Consider the following 24,314-nt stretch of genomic DNA (forward strand, 5'->3'; position numbering starts at 1 on the left):
TGGTGAAACCCTGTCTCTACTACTAAAAATACAAAAATTAGTTGGTTGTGGTGGCGGGTGGCTGTAGATCCGGTTGCTCGGGAGGCTGAGGCAGGAGAATCGCTTGAACCAGAAGGCAGAGATTGCAGTGAGCCGAGATTGTGCCACTGCACTCCAGCCTGGCGACAGAGCAAGACTCTATCTCAAAAAAAATAATAAAAATAAAAATAAACTACTTTATTTGCTCATCTATAAGAAGCAACTCCTCATCCATTCTAGTTTTATTATGAGATTGCAGCAATGTAGTCAGATCCTCAGTCTCCATGTCTCATTGCAGTTCTCTTGATGTTTCTATCACATCTGCAGTTACTTCTTCCACTAAAGTCTTGAACTACTCAAAGTCATTTGGGAGGGTTGGAATCAACTTCTTCCAAACTCCTATTAATGTTGATATTTCTACTTCCTCCTATAACTGTTCTTAATGGCATCTAGAATGGTGAACGCTTTACACAACGTTTTCTATTTACTTTGCCCAGATCCATCAGAGGAATCACTATATATGGCAGCTATGGCCTTACAAATATATTTCTTTAAGAATAAGACTAGTGGGTCAAAATTACTCCTTGATCCAGGGGCTGCAGAACGGATGTTGTGTTAGCAGACATGAAACAGCATTCATCTCCTTGTTCATCTCCACTACAGCTCCTGGGTGGCCAGGATTTTCAGAATGGTCAATGAGCACTGGCTTCAACTTTCTGTCACCAGCTGCATTCATCCCTAACGAGAAAGTCAGCCTGTCGTTTGAAACTTTGAAGCCAGGCATTGACTTCTACCCTCTAGCCATGAAGATACCTAGATAGCAACTTCTTCCAATAGAAACCTGTTTCATCTATAGTAGAAATCTGTTGTTGAGGGTAGCCACCATCACCAGTGATCTGAGCTAGATCTTCTGAATAACTTGCTGCAGCTCCTCCGTCAGCCCTTGCCGCTTCATCTTGCACTTTTATGATATGAAGATGGTTCTTTCCTTAAACCTCATTACCAACCTCTGTTAGCTTCTTTCTGGCTTTTCTTCTGGAGCTTCCTTACCTCTCTTAGCCTTCAAAGAATTGATCAGGGCTAAGGCCTGGGTCTGGATTGGGCTTTGGCTAAAGGGAAGGCTGTAGCTGGTTTGATCTTCTATCCAGGCCACTGAAACTTTCTCCATATCAGCAATAAGGCTGTTTGGCTCTCTTGTCATTCTGTGTTCACTGGAGCAGCAGTTTAAATGTCCTTCAAGAACTCTTCCTTTGCATTCACTCGACTGTTTGGCACAGGAGGCCTAGCTTTTGGCCTTTCGGGCTTTTACCAGGCCTTCCTCACTGAGCTTAATCACTTCTAGGTTTTTGATTTAAAGTGAGAGACCTGTGACTTCTTTCACTTGAACACTTAGAAGCAATTGTAGCGTTCTTAGTTGGCCTAATTTCAATATTGTTGTGTCTCAGGGAACAGGGAGGCCCAAGGAGATGGGGAGAGACGGGGGCACTGTCAGTTGGTGGAGTGTGGTCAGAACACACACACATTTATTGATTACGTTCCCTGGTTTTTATGGACTTTTATCTTCATGGTACCTGCAAACAATTATAATAGTAACATCAAAAATGACTGGTCACAGATCACTAAAACAGATATCATGATCATGAAAAACTGGAAATATTGCAAGAATGACCAAAACGTGACATAGAGACATGAGCACATGATTTGGAAAAATGGCCCCAATAGACTTGCTAGACGTGGGGTTGCCACAAACCTTCCATTTGTCAAAAATGCCATATCTTTGAAGGACAATAAAGCAAAGTGCTATCAAATGGGCTACAACCATATACAGTTCTGTTATTGTAGATTTCAGTCCTGAGTATGGGTTATCCCGTAATTCAGGAAAGAAAAGAGACAGTAGAAAGATTGATAATAACACTAACACATTTCTTTTTCTTTCTTTTTTTTTTTTTTTGGAGATGCAGTTTCACTCTTGTCTCCCAGGCTGGAGTGCAGTGGCATGGCCTAAGCTCTCTGCAACCTCTGCCTCCTAGGTTTAAGTGATTCTCCTGCCCAGCCTCCTGAGTTGCTGGGATTTCAGGCGCATGGCATCACACCCAGCTAATTTTTGTGTTTTTAGTAGAGACGAGGTTTCACCATGTTGGCCAGGCTGGTCTCAAACTCCTGATATCAAACAATCCACCCACCTCAACCTCCCAAAGTGCTGGGATTACAGGTGTGAGCCATCATGCCCAGCCAAAAAGTTTTTAAGAAACAAAGATTACTTGACACAATTCTTCACAAACATTATTTTTTGCATATTGCTTTGTCATATTTGTATTTTCTATTCTTGAAAAATATATTTTTTACAGTCTGTCCTGCATGCTGATGTAGTCGAAAATATATATTTAATAGTATAAACATTTCCCTAAGTATCTATGTAATCTTTATAAGAAATTTAAGGATTTCTTCATTTAAAGAAATGACTGCCTCATTCACTGAGTCAGTATGTATAACAGACGACATACCATTTCCTTGCTTGTTGTATGTTAAGTTTTTGTCAGCAAAATCATTAGGGTAAAGGGTGCCAGTGAATTCAGTGCTCCAGAGGGGGGTGGTCAGGGTGCCACACTGCAGGGTGCTGGTGCCCACTGCCTTGTGAGGGCTGGAGTATGATGCCCCACACAAGTCACTCACCTGCCTTATCAGAGGTTGCCTTACCCTGGTTCTATGTACCCTAACTCATGCTTCATCCAAAAAAAAAAAAAAAACTCATGGAAAGAAAAGAATGTTGAGGTTCATATCATCTGTAGTATTGGATGAATCAAATGGTGCCCTCCCAGGGTCCAAGAGCCAGAGCCCACTGGTCACCAAATGATAAAACTTCTACTGGGCCCCAGGAATAGCATAGCTGCTGCAGGCGTTTCTAAGCGGGAACTGGGGAGTGGACAGTACTGGGGACTGACCTGGGATGTGTGACGACCTCCTGCGTCCCCAGTTCTTTATGTCATAGCTGCAGCCACGTGGCCCTGCCCGAGCACCTGGCATCCCCAACTGCTGATCTGTGAGTCTCAAACTCCAGTGTGGTAGGAACTGCCTTGGGAAGGCAGTGCTGAAAGCAGAGATTCTCAGTCCCGGCCCTCTGATGGATAGGTCTGGGATGGAGCAAGGAGTGAGCACTTTTGACAAGTACATCAACTTTCCTTTTACAATGATCAAGCAGATGTGAGACACGCTGCCTTGGAACCTAGCTCAGGGACTTGTAACATGACTGTTTTCAGGCTGGAAGGACCTCCTGATGTTATAGCTGGGTTTCTACCAGTGGATTCTGCCTAGTTCCCAAGAAATGGGGATCTGCTTAACTCCCTCTGCCCTCCCCAGTCCCAGCTGGGCTGAACTGCCGGCTCACAGATCTCCATGACACCATCTGCTCAAATGCAGGACACAGCCTTGTCCAGCACAGAAGCCATCATTGTCTGCTGGGCCATTGGGGAGGTCACCAGGTGATAGTCACCCATCTGCCTCCTCTTCTATCTTCTAAGCCCGTCTTCCCACCCCAACCCCAACATACTCTTGAGTCCTGTGGGGGACCTTCTCGTCCTGCTGAGTGCACTCACGCTGCCTCCTCCGTGCTGCCCCTGAGCTTGTCTTACCTCTGCATGCCAATTCCTCTCTGCTGGGCGCATCCTGCCGCTGAGAGAACTGCTCTCCAGTGAGAACCCAAAACAGCCAGACCTGGAGCCATAGTGGGTGACCTGTTTGGCAGCTGCTGGTCTACTTCTACCTCCTGTTTTGTCAGCCTTCCAAAAGAACAGCATTGGAGCCTTCATGGATCACCTCCAAAATTACATCTTTCCAGATCTCCAGCCTGCCTTTTTTTCTGCATGCAGACTGAAGTGCAGCAGTGTGATCTCAGCTCACTGCAGCCTCTACCTCCTGGGCTCAAGTGATCCTCCCACTTCAGCCTCCTGAGTAGCTGGGACTACAGGTGTTCACCACCATGCACAGTGAATTGTTCTTTTTTTTTTTTTTTGAGACAGAGTCTCAATGTGTCACTCAGGCTGGAGTGTAGTGGTACAATCTTGGCTCACTGCAACTTCCACCTCCCAGGTTCAAGTGATTCTCCTGCCTCAGCCTCCTGAGTAGCTAGGACTACAGGTGCTTGCCACTACACCCAGCTAATTTTTTTTTGTATTTTTAGTAGAGATGGGTTTTCACCATGTTAGCCAGGATGATCTCCTGATTTTGTGATTTGCCTGTCTTGGCCTCCCAAAGTGCTGGGATTACAGGTGTAAGCCACCACACCCAGCCTTGTATTTTTTTTTTATTATTTTTATTTTTTTATTTTTTTTATTTTTTAGTGATGGTGTTTCACCATATTGCCCAAGCTGGTCTCAAAGTTCTGGACTCAAGCGACCTGCCTGCCTCAGTCTCCCAAAGTGTTGATATTATAGGCATGAGCCACTGTGCCCAGCCTGTGCTTTTAATAAAATAATCAGGGTCTCACCCTGTCACCCAGGCTGCACTCCTCTGACCAGGCTGAAGTGCAGTATTGCAACTATAGCTCACTGAAGTCTCAAACTCCTGGACTCAAGCAATCCTCACCCCCAGCCTCTTGAGTAGATAAGACTACAGACAAACCACCAAACCAGCTAATCGAAACAAATTCTTGGCCAGGTGTGGTGGCTCACACCTGTAATCCCAGCACTTTGGGAGGCCAGGGCAGGTGGATCACGAAGTCGATCGAGACCATCCTGGCCAACACAGTGAAACCCTGTCTCTACTAAAAGTACAAAAATTAGCTGGGCGTGGTGGTGTACGTCTGTAACCCAGCTACTCAGGAGGCTGAGGCAAGAGAATCGACCGAACCCAGGGGGCAGAGGCTGTGGTGAGCCAAGATTTTGCCACTGCACTCCAGCCTGGCGACAGAGCAAGACTCTGTCTCAAAAAAATAAAAAATTGTTTTGGCTGGCTGTGGTGGGTCATGCCTATAATCCCAGCACTTTGGGAGGCAGAGGTGGGTGGGTCACCCAAGGTCAGGACTTTCACACCAGTCTGGCCAACATAGTGAAACCTCGTCTCTACTAAAAATACAAAATTTAGCCAGGCAGGGTGGTGCATACCTATAGTCCCAGCTACTTGGGAGGCGGAGGCAGGAGGATTTCTTGAACCTGGGAGACAGAGGTTACAGTGAATGAAGATTGTGCCACTGCATTCCAGCCTGGGCAACAGAGCAAGACTCTGTCTTAAAAAAAACTCTGTTTCCCAGGATAGTCTCAAACTCCTGGCGCCCCCCGCCTCAGCCTCCTGCTGCTCTTGTTTGTGTTCCTGCCCAGGGTATTAGGCTATGTCTGCGCTGAAGACATTCAGGCTACACTACCCAGTGGTCACTTGCTGTCCTCAGTCCCCCACCCTTCAACATTGACAAACAAATGAACACGAGGCTAAATATACAGTTAGCGTTACAGTCAGTCAGGCAAAGCCAATGAATGCCAGCCATTTAATGATGTCTTCTTATCATTCTGCTATATGGTATTTAATCATGAATGGCAGGCAGTAAGCTCTAGTTACAGTGATATATTGCTGGTGACTCAGATAAATATTTGTAAATTAGACCTGACCCCTGATTCATAAACCAATAAAATATGAACTTGTAATTTATTGTATATACCCGCAGTGGGTCTATTTCACCACTAGAAGGCAAAGGTGCAGTGTTTCTGCCTTTTTCTTTTTCTGGGCAGCTTAAGGCTAATGTGCCAGTGAGCAGAGGGGTCCCAGGTCCCTGGAGTCTGGAAGGGCATGGGAGGCAAAGAAATGGGCGGTTATTGTTTAAGGGGTACAGCATTTCATCTGTGGAGGATGGAAAAGTTCTGGGGTTGGAGAGTGGTGATGGCTGCACAGCAATGGGAATCTAATTCATGCCACTGAACTGGACACACAAAAATGGTTACCATGGTAAATTTTATGTTTATACATTTTATCACAATTTTCAAAAATTAAAACGCATATATCACTGAAAATCTCAGCTCCAGGTTGTTAATGTCTTGCCTTTTTTTTTTTTTTTTTTTTTTTTGTCTTTTTTTTTTGAGACAGAGCCTTGCTCTGTTGCCCAGGCTGAAGTGCAGTGGTGCAATCTCGACTCACCACAACCTCCGCCTCCCAGGTTCAAGCGATTCTCCTGCCTCAGCCTCCCGAGTAGCTGGGACTACATGCATGCACCACCATGCCTGGCTAATTTTTGTATTTTTAGTAGAGATGGCATTTCACCATATTGGCCAGGCTGGTCTTGAACTACTGACCTTGTGATCCACCTGTCTCGGCCTCCCAAAGTGCTGGGATTACAGGTGTGAGCACCGCACCTGGCCAATGTCTTCTCTTTTAAAGCAGCTGTCTGCTCTCGGATACCCACCCAAGAAACACACTCCCAGGCACAGGGACACCCCAGCTGTCTGGCTTGATAAACAGGAGGCCTCAGAAAAGGCTGGCTGTCTTCAGCATGTCCTTGAAAGCTCCTAAGAGCCCTCATGTCCCAACCTTCCATTAGACTCACCCTGTGGGTCCCCAGCCTGGATAATCACCGTCGTATGCTGCTTCAGCCTGATGCCGCCAGCATTGCTGGGAAGAAGCACTGAGCCAGCTGGCTCTGCTGCGAACTCAATGCTATTGCGCCCAGCAGGGGCCTCTGTGTTGCTTGGCAATCCCATTTTTCCCAGCCAGTCAAATCAGTAGCTCATTTTTCACTGTGACTCTTCCAAAGTTTTCTGCTTTCTTTAAGCTTTCACTTTTCCATACCCCATCATGCCCACAGCAAAATATCTCCCTTCCTGCTTCTCTAACCTCATCATGTTCTTATCCATCTTTTCTCCATCCACTCGTTTGTTTGTCCTGGAGCTGATGCCCCAGGGCGACAAAGGCCTTCTACAACCCTCTCCATCCCCTATTTCAACTCAGCATCAATGATTTTATATATTGGAATTCTGAATAAGGTTAGTCTGAAAGTTTCTGTTGTTTAAAAACATTTTTTTTCATGGTATTGCCTTGGAGGCTCAAGTGTCTGTCTCCTGAGGAAGCTGACCCACCAATGCCCCAGTCCCCTTTCCTACACACACTGATTATCTGATGCTCACATAATCTTTACCCACCAACCTCTTACCTGCAAACATGCTCAGAGGCACACACCCTAAAAAATACTCCCCTTGATCTTGTTGAGGCATTTAGCTTGCCAGCCCAGCTCTCCTCTCCTTATCATCAAACTTAATGAAAAATTTATCAGTGTGTCTCCATTCTGAGGCTGTGCTCTCAACTCCTGACACTCTGGCTTCTGCCCCACTGCAAAGCTTGCTTTCTCATGAGGCCCCGTCCCCACCCCAGCTGCCTTACTGAGCTACATTCCTGGCGCCCTCCACAGCAAACGTTCTCTTTGTCCCAGCCTTCAGGGCATTGATCTCCTCTGACCCTGTCACCGTCACCAGTTTCTCTAACATCTGGTTCTTCTAACACCTAAACATTGTTCTCGAAGTTTCTGCCTTCAGTGTTGTGTGGTTTTTTTTTTTTTTTTAGACAGAGTCTCTCTCTGTCACCAGGCTGGAGTACAGTGGTGTGATATTGGCCTCTGCCTCACGGGTTCAAGCGATTCCCCTGCCTCAGCCTCCCAAGTAGCTGGGACTACAGGCACCTGCCACCATGCCCAGCTAATTTTTGTATTTTTAGTAGAGATGGGGTTTCACCATGCTGGCCAAGATGGTCTCGATTTCTTGACCTCATGATCTACCTGCCTCGGGCTCCCAAAGTGCTGGGATTACAGGTGTGAGCCACCGCGCCCGGCCTTCATTGTTCTTAGACACTGCTGCAGCCTCTCAGCGAATAGCTCCCAAATCTAGCCCCGACTGCTCTCCCCCAAGCTGGCACTTAAACTCAACTGCTCGTAAGACGCGGCCACTTGCATTTAACTCATCGCATCCCAAGCCCCTTTCTTCTGGGTTTTCTGTTCTCATCGTCCGTATCACTAGTGCTCTGTCTCCCAGGCTTTAAGACCAGGAGAAGTGAGTTAGCGAATCTACCAATCCTGGCTCTGCGGTGCTGCTCACACCTGTCTTTGCCTTTCCATTCAGCTGCTGAAATCCTAGCCCAATCAAACTCCCATCACTTCTCCTGTGCTTCACTTCCTGGCTTCCTATCTTCCCCACTCTGATTCTGTCTTCACACTCCTGGCGCTGTGCATTATTCTAAAGCACAGCCAGGCAGACCATTCGCAATGCAGCCCCTCCCGGCTCCAACCTCTCTTTCCCATGTATCTCTTGCTGTGCTCTCTGGCTTGGCTCAGCTGGACCACTCACCTCTGCCCGAGTGTGCTGTGGCTCCCCCACCTTTGCTTTCTGGCTTACACTGGCTACTCAGCCTGAAACACCTTCCCCAGGCATCACCACCATCTGACAAAACCCTTCAAGACCCGTTGCAGGTGACCCTTCCAGCTGACCATGATCTCTTCCTGACTTTGGTAGCACTGATTTCCTCCCTTCAAAGTCCTGACTCGTAGTATAGTCCGCTCTGTCCCTCCCCGCCCAGTTGCAAGCTCCTTGCAGCAACAACCCCATCTTACTCATTTTCGTTACCCTCTTCAGGGTCTCATACAAAGCGGTTGCTCAATGAGGCCAGCCGGTTTGAATGGAAATGATCTTCACTGCTGATGGGAGGATGAGGTGATGTCTCTTTTCTTGGTGCTTCTCTCTGGTTTCCAGCAACAAAAACACTTTGGTCATGTCATGTCTGGTCAGCACAAGTTTCATTTTGTCAGATCTCCTGCCAGAACCATCGTGGGTAAAAGGTGGGTGCCTGAAGTTCCCTCTGAATTGCCTCGTTACTCTCTCCCTGGCTCCCCTCTGTGATGTGGCTCTGGGTGGCATGAATGACCCTTGCTGGACAGGGACTCCTGGTCAGCCCCTCTTGATCCCCAGTAGGTCTCTTGGCTGCTACCAGGAGAGGCTCGTGTCTGTTTCAGGGATCCTGCCAGCTTGGGCTCCAGGTGACCCCCAGACCTGCTGTGCAGTGGTGCTGGGGCTGTGGGCGTGGGCTTTCCCATTCTCCCACAGGAACACCTGGTCAGCCACTACAGTGAAGGACACAGAGATATGATAGTGTTTTAGAGCCTTATTATAGGCTGGTCCAAAGGCAGCTAGTTATCTCGGTTGATTGTTCACAGTTATGGATCAAACTCTTTGTTAAACTCTTTCCCTTCTTCTCATTACTGTACTTGACCAGTCTAAAAATAATAAAATAAAAAGCCTGTTTGGGTACGGTGGCTCATCCCTGTAATCCCAGGACTTTGGGAGGCCGAAGTGGGAGGATCACTTGAAGTCAGGAGTTGGAGACCAGCCTGGGCAACATGGCGAGACCCTATCTCTTAAAACAAAACAAAAATAGCCAGGTGTGGTGGCATGCACCTATAGTCCCAGCTACTTGGGAGGCTGAGGTGGGAGGATCTCTTGAGCCTATGAGTTTGAGGCTGTAGTGAGCTATGATCGAATCACTGCACTCCAGTCCCAATGATAGAGACCCTGTCTCTTAAACAATACATTTTTAAAAGCCTTATTATAAGGATAACCTATAAGAGCCTTAAGGAAAATAATGTGTTTTAAAAAACCTTCGATATAATCTCAGCTTTTTTTTTTTTAAGACAGGGTCTTACTCTGTTGCCCAGGCTGGAGTGTAGTGGCACAATCTAGGCTCACTGCAACCTCCGCCTCCCAGGTTCAAGTGGTTCTCCTGCCTCAGCCTACTGAGTAGCTGGGACTACAGGTGTGCCTCACTATGTCCAGCTAATTTTTTTGTATTTTAGTAAAGGCAGGTTTCGCCATGTTGGTCCGGTTGGTCTCAAACTCCGGACCTCAGGTGATCCACCTGCCCTGGCCTCCCAAAGTGCTGGAATTACAGGCACGAGCCACTGCGCTGGGCCTCAGCTCTTTTGTACAGCTATTTTCATATTTGCATGTTTCCTTCTGGCGTTTGTCCATATGCATTATCTATTTTCAGATAGGTCTAGAAATAGTATAGAATAATATTTTGCTTTCTCCATTGATTATGAAATCACAAACATCCATAATTTTATAGCTTTCATAATAATCCTAATGGCTGTATAATATTGCACAGGTGATAATTTATTCTTTTCATTAGACATTTAGGTTGTTTCTGGTTTTTTACCTTAGAGGTGATGCATGTAACTTTTATGTTTTATTACTTCCTTGGGATTACAGAGTCACAGGATGAATGTTTTTATGACTCTGGATTCTTATCCCCACGTGCTTTTTATAGGGTTGTACTGATTTATAGATAATAGTATTTCAGTGCTCCCATCGTCCATTGTATTGCTCATGCCTATTCAGATTCAACAGATGTTTGATTGCTTATTATGTGGAAGTCACTTTCATATTTAATTGTGCATTAAAATCTTTTCCTAGCTGGGCCTGGTGGCTCACACCTTAATCCCAGCACTTTGGGAGGCCAAGGTGGGTGGATCACCTGAGGTCAGGAGTTTAAGACCAGCCTGGCCAACATGGTGAAACCCCATCTCTACTAAAAATACACAAATTAGCCGGGCATGGTGACAGGTGCCTATAATTCCAGCTACTGAGTCCCAGCTACTCAGGAAGCTGAGGCAGGAGAATCACTTGAACCTGGGAGGCAGAGGTTGTAGTGAGCTGAGATTGCGCCGTTGCACTCCAGGCTGGACAATAAGAGCAAAACCCTGTCTCAAAAAGAAAAGACCTGTACTCCCAGCACACCCAGGCTGGAGTGCAGTGGTGTGATCTCGGCTCACTGCAGCCTCCACCTCCCAGGTTCAAGTGATTCTCCTGCCTTGGCCTCCTGAGTAGCTGGGATTACAGGTGCACACCACCATGCCTGGATAATTTTTATATTTATGGTAGAGATGGGGTTTCACCATGTTGGCCAGGCTGGTCTCGAACTCTTGGCCTTGGGTGATTCACCTGTCTCAGCCACCCAAAATGCTGGGATTCCAGGTATGAGACACCTCGCCTGGCCTGCTCTGGATCTTTAAGACCCCACAGTTAAGCCAAGACCTCTATTAAATAATGCAAGACTTAATGGCAGTGCCTTCTAAAAGGGGCCATCACTATTTCTCCTTGAAGTCATCCCTGCAGACTGGCATAATAAGTGTGAAGTGGCCTCAATGCCATCTGTCCCCCATGCCTTTTCTTATGTCTCTACCTTCTCTTATGATGCCAAGAATGTCCTTTCTCTACCTCTCCATGTGCTAACCCTCTCTGATCCATAAGTACTAGCTCCACCAAGAAGCCTTTTTCTTTCCCTTTCCTTTTCTTTTTTTTTTTTTTTTTTTTTTTGTTTTTTGAGACAGGGTCTCACTCTGTTGCCCAGGCCAGAGTGCAGTGTATAATCACAGCTCACTGTAGCCTTAACTTCCCAAGCTCAGGTGATCCTCCCACCTCAGCCTTCCTAGTAGCTGAGACTACAGGCATGTGCCACCACACTTGGCTAATTTTTGTATTTTTTAAAGAGACAGGGTTTTGCCATGTTGTCCATGCTGGTCTCAAACTCCTAGGCACAAGCAACCCACCTATCTTGGCCTTCCAAAGTGGTGGGATTACAGGACTGAGTCACTGCACCCAGCCAAGAAGGCCTTTTCAGTCTTCCTGTGTATCAGTTATCTATTGCTGTCTAGCAAAACCATCTTGAAAATTTTACCTAACAAGGATCTATCATGATTTATAATTTGATATGATTCTGTGGATTGGCTGAATGTGCCTGGAAATGCTCATTCAGCATAGGGTAACCCCATCTGATGGTCCAAGATATCTATCTAGCAGTTGTTGCTGGCTGCCACCAGGGGTACCTCCGTTCTCCTAAACATGGCCTCTCATCCTCCAGTGGACCAGACTGGCTTCCTTACATGGAAGTCTCAGGGCAATGTTCCAAGAGGACAAGCCCCACTGTGCAAGTGCTTACAAGCCTCTGGCTGTGTGATGTGTGTCGTTCTCCCTTGGCCAAAGCGAATCACAAGGCCAAGGTCAGATCCATGGGCAAGGGTTAGCCATGATTCATTGGACCATTACTCAGACGATCTACTACAGTTCTCCCTGGGTCACAAATGGTTCACATCCCTCCCACATGCTAAACACACTCACTGTTTCCAGATCTCTTGCAGTTTCGTCCAATCTTGGCCCCAGGCTCAAAGTGTAGGGTCTCATGATCTATACCAGCCCCAGGTGTGGCCCTGGTGCTCAAGTGCAGTTCCTCAGATGGCGCCTCTTGATCTAAAAAGACAAAGTATTGACCTGGCATGGTGGCTCACCCCTCTAATCCCAGCACTTCGGGAGGCCGAGGCAGGTGGATCACGAGGTCAGAAGATCAAGACCATCTCTACTAAAAATCCAAAAATTAGCCAAGTGTGGTGGTGTGTGCTTGTAATTCAGCTACTTGCGGGGCCAAGGCAAGAAAATCGCTTGAACCAGGGAGATGGAAATTGCAGTGAGCCGAGATCACACCACTGCCACTGCACTCCAGCCTGGTGACAGAGTGAGACTCTGTCTCAAAAGAAAAAAAAAAGACAAAGTGTCTCCTCCTTCATGCACCCAACACACGGTGGCCAGACAGGCATGTAACAACCTCAGTAAATACTCAACATTCACAAAGAGGAGGAATGGGGGATGCATGGGAGTTCTGTAAATCTGAAATGAACAGGACTCATTGTCAAGGCCTTCTGCTTTGGAGCTGAGGACTGCTACTGCATGACCACCTGTTAGCTCCCAGGAAATTATTTCTTAGTCCACTGTTGTCTGTGGCCTTTAGCTTTGCCCTCTGAGGTTTTGGCTCTGTCTTCTGAGATGTACTTCCTTTTCAATAAGAATTGGCTCCTGTCGGTAGTAGCTTTCTCAACCTGCTTTCTTTTTTCCTTAGAAAGTTTGGGACCCAGATGTCTTTTCCATTTTCAACTGTCTCTGTCCCACAATTCCCTTAACACTTTGTCAGCTTTTAACATATCAGAAAATAGTCCACTGGGCCAGGCATGGTAGCTCACGCCTATAATCCCAGAACTTTGGGAGGCTGAGGTGGGTGGATCACTTGAGGTCAGGAGTTTGAAACCAGCCTGGCCAACATGGTGAAACCCTGTCTCTATTAAAAATAAATACAAAAATAGCCAGGTGTGTTGGTGCGTGCCTGTAATCTCAGCTGCTGGGGGGGAGGGGGAGCTGGGGGGGGGGGGGGAGCTGAGGCAATAAGGGAATTGCTTGAACCTGGGAGGCAGAAGTTGCAGTGAGCCAAGATAGCACCACTGCACTCCAACCTGGGCGATGGAGTGAGACTCTGTCTTAAAAAAAAGAAAAGAAAAAGAAAATAGTCCACTCAATTAGAAAAAAGCCATACCCAGGATTATTTTAGAGCTGGTCCTTCCTCCACTTCAGGCAGCATGTCAGAGAGCTGTGAGACAATGCCCTTAAGATTCTTAGAAACCCCTTTTTCTAGCTGACAGGGTTATTTGGCACCATCTTCAATCTCTCTGAGGTCTTAGAGAGTCTTCCAGCCTCCAACTTAATTTGATCTTTACCCTAAAGCCATGTCTTTGCAATTCTTTTGTGGGTTAGAGATACTAGAAATCTGACATTTTATTTTTACAACCCAGCACATCCCAGCCTCTATGTGTTTCTTCAAAATTCTGTTTGCAAACTGAACAGTGCTTCCTTTGGAAGCTCATAGTTAAAGCTTCTAAAAAAAAGACAATTTACACTTTTATTCTTCTACCTGGAAATTTCTTTAGCTGGATTCACAAGTTCATTCGGTATGCTTCTTTTTTTTTTTGAGACAGAGTCTCTCTCCATCGTCCAGGCTGGAGTGCAGTGGCGCAATCTCACTTCACTGCAACTTCCACTTCCCAGGTCCAAGCCATTCCCCTGCCTCCCGAGTAGCTGGGATTACAGGCATGCACCACCATGCCCAGCTAGGTTTTGTATTTTTAGTAGAGATGGGGTTTCACAGGCTTGTCTCCAACTCCTGACCTCAAGTGAACTGCCCACCTCAGCCTCCCCAAGCGCTATGATTACAGGCTTGCACCATGGTGCTGGGCCCGCTAGGTATGTTTCCTGTCTTTCGAGTTGCTACAGATGACAGTGTGGCAGCACTACTTCCACGACTTGAATTCTTCCCTCTACTCCTTCTTTCAGTGCTGTGACACACAAGTCACTCTCTCTCCAACCTCTGGCAGCTGTTTCTTCCTGAACCGTCTGGACTGCACCAGCAACCTCCTTGCCACCCTTGTAGCCGCCATCTGCCACGCCGTCAAAAGCCAAAACGACATGCTGGGTTTTGTTTTATTACAGCACTCTCTTCTCCTGGGTACCGATTTCTGTCTGTAAGCTATTGCTGCATAACAAATCACCCCAAAACTTTTAGTCTTCAAACAATATCGATTTATTGTTTCTCTCAATTCTGTAGGTCAGCTGGAGGCTCCTCTGCTGGCATTGCCAGGGCCCAGCCAAGTGGCTGCACTTAACGGTAAGGTCAGCTGGCCTGGAACACCCTAGATGGTCTCATTCCCATGCCTGACAGTAGGTGCTGCCTGGCAGCTGGAGTGCCTCAGTTTCCCTCCACAAGGCGTTTCATATTCCATTAAGGAGACTGGCTTCCTTACAAGGTGGTCCCAGGGCAATGTGCCAAGACAGCAGGCCCTAGTGGCAAGCATTTATCCAGTCTTTGCTTATGTCATGTGTGCACTGCTTTAAATCACGTGGCAGCGTCAGGAGGGGAACACAGAGAAGCACGCATACCAAGAGGTGTGACCCATTGGGGACCATCACTGTGACAGTCTGCCACACCACGGCTCCAGATGGAATGAGTCTTTGGACTCCCATAACTCTCTGAAGCTCTATTAAAAAGCACTTAACAGCCAGGCATGGTGGCTCATACCTGTAATCCCAGCACTCTGGGAGGTTGAGGCAGGAGGATTGAGGATTGCTTGAGCCCAGGAGTTCAAGCCTGGGCAAAATAGTGAGACCCTGTCTCTACAAAAAATATTTTAAAAAATTAGCCAGGCATGGTGGTGTACATCTGTGGTCCTGGCTACATGGGAGGCTGAGGTGAGAGAATTGCTTGAGCCCAGGAGGTCGAGGCTACGGTGACCTGTGTTTGTTTCACTGCACTCCAGCCTGGGTGACAGAGTCAGATCCTGTCTCAAAAAACAAACAAACAAAAAAACACTTAACATAGTCTCTTGAAAATCATCAGTTTCATATAACTCATTTGCCAGACTTGCCATCTTTAAGCTGCTCCCTCCCCTCCCCTCCCCTTCCCTCCCCTCTCCTCCCCTCCCCTCCCCTCCCCTCCTCTCCCTTCCCCTCCCTCCCCCCTCCCCTCCTCTCCTCCTTCCCTCCCCTCCCCTCCCCTCCCCTCCCCTCCCCTTCCTTCCCTTCCCTTCCCTTTTCTCTTTTCTTTTTGAGAGTCTTGCTCTGTTACCAGGCTGGAGTACAGTGGCACGGTCATAGCTCATGGCAACCTCAAACTCCTGGGCTCAAGTGATCCTCCTACCTCAGCCTCCCAAGTAGCTGGAACTATAGGTGCATGCAACCACATCGGGCTAATTTATTTTTACCTTTATTTTGCAGAGACAGGGTTTTATCATGTTGCCCAGGCTGGCCTCAAACCCCTGGCCTCAAGGGATCCTACCCAGCTGAGCATCCCAAATTGCTGGGATTACAGGTGTGAGCCACCATGCCTGACCTTTAAACTTCTTTAAGCAGAAGTTGCCAGGTCTGTTTTTTATTCTATCTTCTATTTCATAGGCTAGTATGGGGCAGACATTCATTCAATATGAACTACTTGCGAAAGAGTACTAGCAACACAGCGCAGGGCATTGCTGTTTGTGTGAGGGGTTCCTCCTTGGTGTTTCTCAACAGATACCCAAAGTGCTGCACAGGTTCCGAATCTCCTTTGGTCTATGACTGTTCCAGGTTTCTGAAAAGTCATGAAAAGCTGTTGGCTGGCAGAAATATGGTTTCAGCTATGTTAGTCTATAAGCAGAAAAAGCCTTGTTCATCATCATCACAACTAACACCTGCACTGCAGCCAGGTGCAGATCCTGTAGGGCCCAATCAGAAAGCCCAGGCCTGGCCAGGCGTGGTGGCTCACGCCTGTAATCCCAGAACTTTGGGAGGCCCAGGCGGGCGGGTCACGAGGTCAAGAGATCGAGACCTCTTGGCCAACATGGTGAAACCCCCGTTTCTACTAAAAATACAAAAAAATTTAGCTGGGCAGGGTGGCGTGAACCTGCAGTCCCAGCTACTCGCGAAGCTGAGGCAGGAGAATTCCTTGAACCTGGGAGGCAGAGGTTGCAGTGAACCGAGATCGCACCACTGCACTCCAGCCTGGCACCTGGCAACAGAGCAAGACTCTGTCTCAAAAAAAAAAAAAAAAAAAAAGGAAAGAAAGCCCCTAGGCCTGCCTCTCATCACTCACAACCACAGCTCCTTGACTTATTCATGTATCTGACCATGAGTGCTGGGTTCTGAAGAACTTGACATTGGCTGGGCGTGGTGGCTTATGTCTGTAATCCCAGCACTTTAGGAAGATAACCCCAGCACTTTGAGGTGGGCGGATCACCTTAGATCAAGAGAACAGGCTGACCAACATGCTAAAACCCTGTCTCTATTAAAAATACAAAACTAGCCAGGTGTGGTGGCGCACGCCTGTAATCCCAGCTACTCAGGGGGGCTGAGGCAGGAGAATCACTTGAACCCAGGAGCCGTAGGTTGCAGTGAGCAGAGATTGCACCATTGCACTCCAGCCTGGGCAACAAATGCGAAACTCCGTCTGAAAAAAAAAAAAAAAAGGTAATGATTCAGGCCCTAAAAAAATCAGTGATGTGAAACCAGAAGAGGGGCTGAATTGTGTAGAGGCTGAGCTCTGAAATGCTGAGTCAGCCCACAAATGTGCGAGGCACACAGCAGAACAGGTGAACCCTGCATGAGGAAGTGAGCAAATGTTGAGAAGCTAAGAAGGTGAAACAAGAAAGAGATGGAGCAGCTCAGCATCCACAACTGGAAAGCTCTTTCCTGTGCCTGGGTCCTGCTGGCCTCACGCCTCCTTCTCTCCAGTTCTAGAGAGATGGCATGGAAGGGGCCTGGGAGAGGAAGTGGGTGTGTATCTTTCTTCTCTTTCCTTCCTCACACGATAACAGGGACCATGGAAACATACCCTAATGCTGCCCTAGGCTGTCTGGTACATGCTGAAGTCTAAAGCAGCTGAGACTGGATGTGGTGGCTCACACCTGGAATCCCAGCACTTTGGGAAGCCGAGGCGGGCAGATCACTTGAGGCCAGGAGTTTGAGACCAGCCTGGCCAACATGGTGAAACCTCATCTTTACTAAAAATACAAAAACTAGCTGGGCATGGTGGTGCGTGCCTGTAATCCCAGCTGCTCGGGAGGCTGAGGCAGGAGAATCACTTGAACCTGGGAGGCAGAGGTTGTAGTGAGCCAAGATTGTGCCTCTGCACTCCAGCTCGGGCAACAGAGCAAGACTCCATCTCATAAATAAATAAATAAATAAATAAAAATAAAAAATAAAGCAGTTGAGCCTCCCTTCTCTCCCCCACCACCATGCAGGGGCACCCTGGACATATTTCAGACCTTGCGCGCTGAGCCGGTGGAATGGTCTCTACTTCTATCCCAGCTAGCTGCCAGCGCCCTTTGCACTCTTCCTACAGCCAGAAACCCTTCAAATAATTAACTTTAACAAATGGGAGAAGCTCAGTGCTCCTCTACCCTGGCTGCACATTATACCACTTGGGGTCACTTAAAAAAAATTCAGCCCAGGTGCAGTGGCTCATGCCTGGTCCTAGTGCTTTGGGAGGCTGAAGCCACAGGATCTCCTGAGCCTAAGAGTTTGAGGCTGCAATGAGCAAGACTCTGTCTCTTAAAAAAAATTAGTTCCGCCAGGTGTGATGGCTCACACCTATAATCCCAGCACTTTGGGCGGCCGAGGCGGGTGGATCACGAGGTCAAGAGATCGAGACCATCCTGGTCAACATGGTAAAACCCTGTCTCTACTAAAAATACAAAAATTAGCTGGGCATGGTGGCACTAGCCTGTAGTCCCAGCTACTCGGGAGGCTGAGGCAGGAGAATTGCTTGAACCCAGGAAGCGGAGGTTGCGGTGAGCCAAGATCACGCCACTGCACTCCAGCCTGGGTAACAAGAGCGAAACTCCGTCTCAAAAAAAAAAAAAAAAAAATTAGTTCATCTAGATGAACTTTGGGTGCAGGTATATTTTCTCAAAAGCATACCAGGTGACAGGTATGTGAGAACAGCTTGAATGACCCTTGAGCCAGTTTAGAAAGTTTTGTCAACATAGAATTTGTTGACATTTTCAGGTGTTTGACAACACTACATAAATAAACAGCCTTTGATAAACTAACGAAACCTGTAAGACACTCTTCCTTGGACACTCTAGCCTCTGGATTGCCTTCTTGGGGTAATTCTTGGGGATCTTTTGGGGTGCCATCAAGCCTCTGGCCTCATGAACTTTGCATGGTATGGCAGAATGACAGCTCCTCACACCTGTAATCCCAGCACCTGGAAAATACTACGACAGAAATCTCGCTAGCTATCCAAGCCAGTCCAAACTTCAGCTTGACACCTAAGGACAGTTTTATTGAAGAATACAACTGCTGTTCATGAGATAAATCTTAGAAAGCTTTGTCTCGAAAGGTTTTTCATGCAGTTTGTCACAGGCTCTCATAATCTGCAGGATGATACAGAGTAAAGATCAACACCACTATCCAGCACTGCCTCTCTTCCCCGCCCTCCGAATCCCACTCAGAGGTGTTCGAGCTGGTTTTCTGTGCCAGCTTCCTTCCACATTTGGACAAGACCGAGGACTCAGGCTTCAGCCTCTGGGGGTAAGGATTTCCACATTGTTATTTGCCATGCAAAATAGCAGTTCCTATTCATTTCTTCCAAATCTGCCTCTGTCAACACTGATGGCGTGCTACCCCGTACGGCTGGTACTGTGAGATTCGGCAACACTGTCTGTGTCCAGACTGTGCGGACCTTTGGCAGCCAAGCTCTCACCGTCCCCTGAAGGATGGATTTTGGTTTTTGTTTGCCTCCTGTGAAGGACCCTCTTTCTGCTAATCATTTTAATTACTCTCTCCTGGACCCCTTCCAGTCCTGTCACGCCATCTGTAAATGGCAGAGAACAGAACGACACACATTATGGTGTCAATGTATAATAATTTGATACAAAGATGCAATTATGATGTTTTGTTTTGAGTATTGCTATCTGCACGTTCTTGGTATTTTTGGCGGGATGGGGGCGGAGGTGGGAGGAGGAGGTTAGAAGCCGGAGCAGGCTGGACAGTGGATTTTATTTATAACTTTAAGGGATGGTTTTCAGGTTCATTAAATTGTTTTCCTTCAGCTGTTATTACCTTCCTCCTGCCCACACTGACACTCGGCGGGCAGGTGTCTGCCCTCCCACGCAGCTCGCTCACATCCTTCTGTAGCCTCCTCCCTGCCACTCTTAGCTCACTCACTACCTGGCAGACGACCTTGGCGATTCCACCACGCACCTCTTCCCCAGATCATTTATCACTATGGTAATTAAGACTTGGATGTTCAGACTGTGGAATGGAAATAGAACAGGTTCTAGCACAGATTTTTAGAAATATTTTTCTTCCTGCCTCCAAAAAAGTACATGTTCATTTGAGACAAGTTTGAAAATACAAACAAATGCAAAGAAAATTAAAATAATTCTTAATCCTGTTACCCAGAGATAACTTCTGATATTTTGGTTTATATTCATCCAGTCTTATTAAAGGAACACAACAAACACACACTTTTCCCCTTTATCTTTGAAAATATTATATTTGATATATTCAAAGAATATATGTAACATTACACTCCCCCCACAAGAATCAAAACATTACAAATAATGGCAGTAATTGTCATTTACCTAAGTGCACCCCTTAGTCTACCACTTTCTCTCATGGGGTGGGAGGATTATTCCCTTGCCTTATTTTTGTTTTCCCTTGCCTTATTAAAGTAATTTTAGAAATTGTTTGTGTTTATTTGATTTTGAGCTTTGTAAAAATGGTAACATGCTATGAGTCATATGTTTCTTGCTTTTTTCACTAAGAAAAATGTTGGTTAAATTTATCCATGTTGTGTTATGCAAATGTTCTTTTATTTTTGCTGCTGTTTAATATTTCCACTGTGGAGATATACACATTTATACATTCGTTTTTCTCTTGCTGGCCATTTGGATTGTTTTCATAAGTCCCAAGAACAGTCTGGGAGTGGTGGCTCATGCCTGTAATCCCAGCACTTTGGGAGGCTGAGGCAGGCAGATTGCCTGAGCTCATGAGTTCAAGACCAGCCTGGGCAACATGGTGAAACCCTGTCTCTATGAAATACAAAAATTAGTTGGGTGTGCTGGTGCACACTTGTGATCCCAGCTACCCTGGATGCTGAGGCATGAGAATTGCTTAAACCCGGGAGGCGGAGGTTGCAGTGAGCCAAGATTATGCCACTTCACTCCAACCTGGGTGACAGAGCGAGACTCTGCCTCCAGAAAAAAAGTACTAAGGACAGTGCAGTGATTGTATATTCCCCTTGCTGCATGTGTGAAGAGTATCTTCGGGGTTGAATAGCTGGATATAAGGTATGTAGAATTTCAACTCTGTTAAGTATTGGCAAAATGGTTGTACCGATTTATACTCTCACCATTACTGTATAGGAGTTTCCAATTGATTAGCCTTTTTTCCAACATTTGGAATTGTGAAACTTTAAAACTTGCCATGCTAGTAGCTGTACAACTTTGTAGTATTAATTTGCATTTTCCTGAATACTAATGAAATTGAGGATCTTTTTCTATGTTTATTGGCCATGTGTTTTCTCTTCCATAAAATGCTTGCACCTTTCTCTATTATGTTGTCTCGCACATTTTTTTTTTTTTTTTGAGATGGAGTCTTGCTCTGTTGCCCAGGCTGAGTGCAATGATGGATCTCAGCTCACTGCAACCTCCGCCTTTGGGGTTCAAGCAATTCTTCTACCTCAGCCTCCCATGTAGCTGGGACTACAAGCATGCACCACCACGCCCAGCTAATTCTTTGCTTTTTTTGTATTTTTAGTAGACAGGGTTTCACCATGTTGGCCAGGCTGCTGTGGAACTCCTGACCTCAGGTGATTCAATTGACTTAGACTCCCAAAGTGCTGGGATTACAGGCGTGAGCCACTATGCCTGGTCTCTCACACATATTTTTAAACAAAATTTGAGCCATACTACATATACCATTTTATATTATCTAAAACATTATTTTACAGTGTTATTTTAATGATTTGGGACTCTTCTATCACATAATTTAATTTAATCAGAGCTCTGTAAGTATTTTTTTGAATTTTGGTTTTGAGAAATAACTCTGGTAAGATATTCTATTGCATACATTTAATTACACATAACAATGTTTCAATAAAATAAGTTCTAAGAATTGAAATTTCTGAGCCTGGACAACATGGTGAAACCCTGTCTCTACAAAAAAATAAGCTGGGCATAGAGGCATGTACCTGTAGTCTCAGCTACTTGGGAGGCTCAGGTAGGAGGATTACCTGAGCCTGGGGAGGTCCAGGTGGCAGTGACATATGATGGCACCACTGCACTCCAGCCTGGATTACAGAGCAAGACCCTGTCTCAAAACAAAAAAAACACAACAAAAAAACCCAGTCGTATATCTTGGTAATGACTATGGATCAGTCAGTAAAATCTTCTGAATTCCTTTTGACGGCCTCATAATACCCCATTGTATTTAAGTACCATATGTAGTCAATCAGTCTTTCATGTTTGGGTGTTTAGTTAGTTTCCCATGCAAATACAAACATTTTTGCAAATTATGGTGCAACGAAGAAACTTACATATGTAAGCATGCCTATGTATTTTGGAGGTATCTTTAGCATAAATTCCTAGAAGTGGGAGTGCTAGGTTGAAATGTAAATGTACAAATTGTTTCTTTAAATCTTACCAAATGCTTCTCCATAAGGGCTATACTATTTTTCATTTCTTACAGCAATGTGTTTTTCCATAATCTCACCAACAGAGTATAAATATTCAATTGCCCCAATACCATTTTTTTTTGAAACAGAATCTTGCTCTGTTTACCAGGCTGGAATGCAATGGCAGTGATCTCGGCTCACTGCAACCTCTTCCTCCCGGGTTCAAGAGATTCTCCTACCTCAGCCTCCTGAGTGGCTGGGATTACCCACCACCATACCCAGCTAATTTGTGTAGTTTTTAATAGAGACAGGGTTTCACGATGTTGGCCAGGTTGGTCTCAAACTCCTGACCTGAAGTGATCCACCTGCCTCAACCTCCCAAAGTGCTGGGATTACAGGCATGAGCCACCGAGCCCTGCCTCCCAACACCATTTATTAAAAAGCCCATCTTTGCCTCAGTCATTTGACTGTTTATTGTCTACTGGATTTTCATAAGCAGTAAGTTAATTTCTGAAGTTTCTATTTGATTTCATTGGTTTGCCTATGAAATCAAATGAAACAGAACCACACTGTTTTCATTCAGAAAGCTCTATAGCATGTTTTAATATTTGCTAGGGCTGGTCTCCTCTCATATCCCTTCCTTTTCTGTGTCTTACTGGTTATCCTTGAGTGTTTATTTTTTTTCCACATAAACTTTGGTATCAACTTGTATAGCTGCAGAAAGGAATTTGTTTATATTTTTTGGAGAATCATATTAAATTTATAAATTAACATAAGGAGAACTGTTAACAACATTGAGATATTTTAAACAAAACCAAGTGATGTCTTCTTCAACTATACATATGCATCTTTGAGGAGGGTTTCATAGTTTTATTTTTTTGATGGGAACAGCTGGCTGGGTGCAGTGGCACATACCTGTAATCCCAGCACTTTGGGAGGCCAAGGCAGGAAGATGACTTGAGCCCAGCTGTTCAAGGCCAGCTTAGACAACATAGTGACACCTTGTTCCTGCAAAAAAAAAGTAAAAAAAATTAGCTGGGTGCAATGGTGCACGCCTGTGGTCCCAGCTACTTGTGAGAGAGGCTGGAGTGGGAGGAAGGCTTCAGCCTGGGAGGGCAAGGCTGCAGTGAGCTGGGTGACACTGCAGTCCAGCATGACAGCAGAGTATGCCCTGTCTGAAACAACAACGACAGTGAAAAATAAAACAACAACTTTATTAGATATAATTTACAAACTGTATAATTCACCTAGGTAAAGTTTACAATTAAATAGTTTGTAGTATATTAACAAGAGTTGTGCAACCATCCCCACAATCAACTTTAGAACATTCTCATCACTTCCAAAAGCAATCCCATACCCACTGGCAGCTCCTCCTCATTCCTTCCCACCTCTCCAGCCCCACGCATTGACTGATATCCTTTCTGTCTCTGTGGATTTCCCTATTCTGGACATTTCGTAAAATGGAATCAGTCTGGGCAGTGGCTCATGCCCGTAATCCCTGCACTTTGAGAGGCTGAGGCGGGCAGATCATGAGGTCAGGAGTTCAAGACCAGTCTGGCCAACATAGTGAAATCCCATCTCTACTTAAAAAAATACAAAAATTAGCTGGGCATGGTAGTGTGCACCTGTAATTCCAGCTACTTGGGAGGCTGAGGCAGGAGAATCATGTGAACCCGGGAGGTGGAGTTTACAGTGAGCTGAGATTGTGCCATTGCACTGCAGCCCGGGCGACAGTCCAGGACTCTGTCTCAAAAAAAGAAACAAATAAAATAAAATAAAATAAAATGGAATCACACGATATGTGGTCTTCAGTGGCTGGCTTCTTTCACTTAGCATGTCATGTTTTCTGGGTGTATCCACGTGGCAGCATGTGGCAGCACTCCGTTCTTTTTTTTATTGCCCAATAACATAGTCATCTGGGGCGATGAAGTGGTATCTCGTTGTGTTTTTGATTTGCATATCCCCAGTAGTTCATCAAGTCAAGCATCTTTCTGTGTGCCTCTTGGCCTTCTGTATATCTTCTTTGAAGAAATGTCTCATCAAATATCTTGTCCATTTTGCAATAGGGCAAAGATAAGATGAAGTTTCACTCTCGTTGCCCAGGCTGGCGTGCAGTAGAGCAATCTCGGCTCACGGCAACCTCTGCCTCCCGGCTTCAAGCAATTCTGCTCAGCCTCCCGAAAAGCTGGGATTGCATGAATGCACACCACACCCGGCTAATTTTGCATTTTTAGTGGAGACGGGGTTTCTCCATGTTGGTCAGGCTGATGTCAAACTCCCGACCTCAGGTGTCCTGCCAGCCTCAGTCTCCC

General features: G+C 46.1%; 1 protein-coding gene across 1 annotated transcript in view; it reads left to right on the top strand.

Moving 5' to 3' along the window:
- The first annotated feature begins 18,822 nt into the window (after positions 1-18,822).
- The window catches only part of DTNB (dystrobrevin beta), a 302,922-nt gene continuing 297,430 nt past the window's right edge, over positions 18,823-24,314 (top strand). The window contains exon 1 of the mRNA XM_032293916.1: positions 18,823-18,914. The gene's annotated coding sequence lies outside the window, so the exon portion shown is untranslated. The remainder of the gene's footprint in view (positions 18,915-24,314) is intronic.

The sequence above is a fragment of the Sapajus apella genome, unplaced genomic scaffold (assembly GCF_009761245.1).
Source record: "Sapajus apella isolate SASKATOON/1434 unplaced genomic scaffold, GSC_monkey_1.0 scaffold31, whole genome shotgun sequence".
NCBI classification, from domain to species: Eukaryota; Metazoa; Chordata; class Mammalia; order Primates; family Cebidae; genus Sapajus; species Sapajus apella.